Here is a 3,336-nt window from a genome sequence, read left to right on the forward strand (position 1 = left end):
TGTCAGCAACCTTAGAAATCCTCTAATCCAGTGACTTAAACATTTTTGATCACGATCCACAGCAAGAAGTACATTTCTTTGTGATTCAGTGTATGCATATGTAAATACAGAAGGGGAAACGTTTGGGGATAGGACATTTATCCTGACTGCACTCGATGCCCCATAACATTTCTTGTTCTGTTTCATTTCTCAGTCCACTAACTAGATGTCATGAGCCACCAGTGGTTTTGAAAGATAGTACTCTTGTCTAGAGGGAGACTTAGGCATAAAGAAAACATGTCCCAGGCCTCAGAGCCTTGCATGGAATCCAGTTCTCTGATGCCTTGAACACTTTTTCTCTTCACATTGCATTTTGCTACTGAATTTTAAGCCTTTCACCACGTGCGCTACGAATGGAACAAGAAGCAGGGCTTATAGCACAGAAAGAATGACCTGGTAAGGCCAAAGGCTGTTTTGATCATTGAGGTTCTCAAACACGAGTGGGACAGCGAGAAGGGTCTGGGCATTCCTCTTCTGGGGACCTTGGAGATGTTCAGCTCCCCAGTGTGGCTCGGGAGCGGTGTGTCTGCAGAGGGCAGGAGGAATGCATCATCTGTACTGATCCTTTTCCAGGCATAGGACTTGATGCTTTTCTGGAAACAAATGAAAGCCTCAGCATGATTGGGTATTTCCATAGTTTCCAATTTAGAACACATTAATATGGTAGACGATGAGAGTGTGTGTGTTGGGAGGTAGGGTTGGAGGGTGGGCTTAGAAGACAGGGCTCTTTAGTTTCCTCAGAGAACTTGATCAGCCTTTCCAGGACCACTCCTCCAGAGACACGCATCCAGGAACACGGCCCCCTGTGAATGGTCTCTGGAAGGGATGTTGATGGATGATGCTTGTGCTGATGGTGCTCATGGTGCCTAGACCAAGAACGACAGAAAGTTGGAGTTATGAGTAAAGAAATGCAAGAAAATAAATAATATATATATATATACACACATATACCTATATATAAAAAAGAGCGCCTGGGTGGCTCAGTCAGTTAAGTGTCTGACTCTTGATTTCGGCTCAGGTCTTGATCTCAGGGTTGTGATTTTAAGCCCAGTGCTGGGCTCCATGTTGGGTGTGGAGGCTACTTAAAGAATAAAACAACTACAAGATATATGAATATATTTAATATATATAAAGAATATATATATTTAGTATGTATATAAAGAATAAAATATATGTATATAGGAATGCCGCAGTGGTGTTTCTAAACCAGGCTCCTCTGCGGGCCCCACCCAGGGCATTGTCGTCCTGGGGGCTCAGATGAAACACGCGGATCTGGTCTACATAGAGAAGTGACTGCCCCCCTCCCCGGGAACTGGCTATTTTCCTTGCTTCTGGGATCCCAATTTGCTTTCAATTCCGTATGTTTGTTTTTTTTCTCTTCTCCATGGTTTACTGGAAAAATTTCAGCACATGGCAGCAAGCGGTTCTAGCCTATCCTTCCCCCACCTCTTCAGGAGTGGTGACGTCTGGAAGCCACAGTAGGGAGGAAGCTCCCCTCACCAGGGTGACCGGTGGGGCTCCAGTGTCCCCTGCCTCCCATAGGAGGGGCGAAGGCTCTCCAGATTAACTGTACGTGTCACATCCACTTCTGTGATCCTTGGATGCTAAAGGCATCCTGTGAGCCCCAGAAGAGCATGGTGTATTTAGTGAGACAGAGCAGGATGCTGTAAAGGGCCATGCCCATGACCGGGGATTCTCCCGGTAGTGGCCCGGAGAGGTCATTGGTGTTCCTTTCATCCACCCTGTGGACGAAGTCCCAGCATGTGAGTGAAGGATAGGGCCAGAGCCACCTGAGTTAGAGCCCTAAACTGAGATGGTCAATAGAAATCCTCGGGTAGTAGGAGAGTGGGGTGGAAATTTCCAGATCATACAAGCACCAGTAGATTCTGGGGCACTTCCAATAGACCTTTGTTCCAACACCTGCTATGCACCCTGGGGTGGTAGCTGCCATGGGGGAGCTATCATCTAGTGATGGGGGTGGACACAGGACAAGCTGTGTAACAGGCAGCCAGCTGGGGAATCTGGTCTCCACGGTGGGGCCTGCAAGGGCCGTGGGGTGTGCGGAGGGCACTGTTCCCCGAGGAGGTGGATTATTAAACTTCTCCAGGGCATTTTGAAATGCAGAGGGGAATGATTCCCACCACGACGGACATTGCAATCAAGGACCAGGAATGGTGGTGGAGAGTCGCTGCCAATCAGAGGCAGGCAGCCTGGTGGTCAGGGGCCCAGGGCTTCCCCCCGGCTGGTCCGGGGCAAGTGTTTGTTGGTCCACGCCCGGCGGGCAGAAAGCCACACCCAGGACATCACATTTAAAGGATGATCCTTTGCTCCGTCTGAGACTGCCATCTGGCTAACTTTTAGGGTTTGAATGTCTTATTCTGTGAGAGAAAGAGTGTGGGGGGTGAGGGAGTAAAATTCTGTGTTTGTTTTTTAGATCTTTACTTGCCAAAATAAAGATTGGGGTCTCAGATCTTCACGTCAGTTCCCAAGATTATTTTTTAAGCTCCCAGTTCATAATTCCCACATCTGGGAACCCCTGGTGTAGTCCAAATCCTGATTTTTTTTTTTTTTAACAAGTGGAAAAAATGAGGCTCCGAAAGATAGAGTGATTTTTCCCAGTGTTTGGGTGCGAAGGCTCAATCTACTTCTTCAGTACAACCCCAATATGCCGGGTGATCCAATGTTACAGGGAGACTTTGCTATTGACACTATAAATTCTCAGATCTGCTCCAGAATCACTGAATCTGGATCTCTGGGGGATGGTATTCAGTAATGTGTTTTGAAAGGTCTCCCCAGGAGATGCTTAGCCCTGTAGGGTCTACCCACCCACAAACCTTCCTTGGTGCTTCCCTCTTTGGAGGAGTACCCTGGGTGCCTTATGCTGCCCACTCTTTAGAGTGACACTTGTTTCAGCCCAAGCTCAGGGCCTCCGGCTTTAGGAAAACCCAGAGCTTGGCCAGACTCCAGCACCCCAAAGATTTCCAGAGCTGCAAAGGTGAGGACTTCATCCTTACCATCTGAGAACACTGTTGCATTTTGGGAAGGTACACACAACCCACACGGATGGCCCAGTGTATTGGGTCCAAACCTGCTGTGTATTTTCCAGCGAACCCTCACTCTCCACCTGCCAACGGCTACAGCCAGAGGACCCATCCCTGCAACTTTCTGTCCGTTCCTTGGCGCACCCTGGGGAAGGAGCAGAGAGAGTTGACTCTGTGCCCCGGGAGGAGAAGGCCAGCTCTCTGACATAGACGCTCAGCGGACACACGTTGGATGCTCAGTGAATAGTGACAGAGA

Source organism: Mirounga angustirostris, unplaced genomic scaffold, assembly GCF_029215605.1.
Source record: "Mirounga angustirostris isolate CCGP_5_RB_7025 unplaced genomic scaffold, mMirAng1.0.hap1 SCAF_4, whole genome shotgun sequence".
Taxonomy (NCBI): domain Eukaryota; kingdom Metazoa; phylum Chordata; class Mammalia; order Carnivora; family Phocidae; genus Mirounga; species Mirounga angustirostris.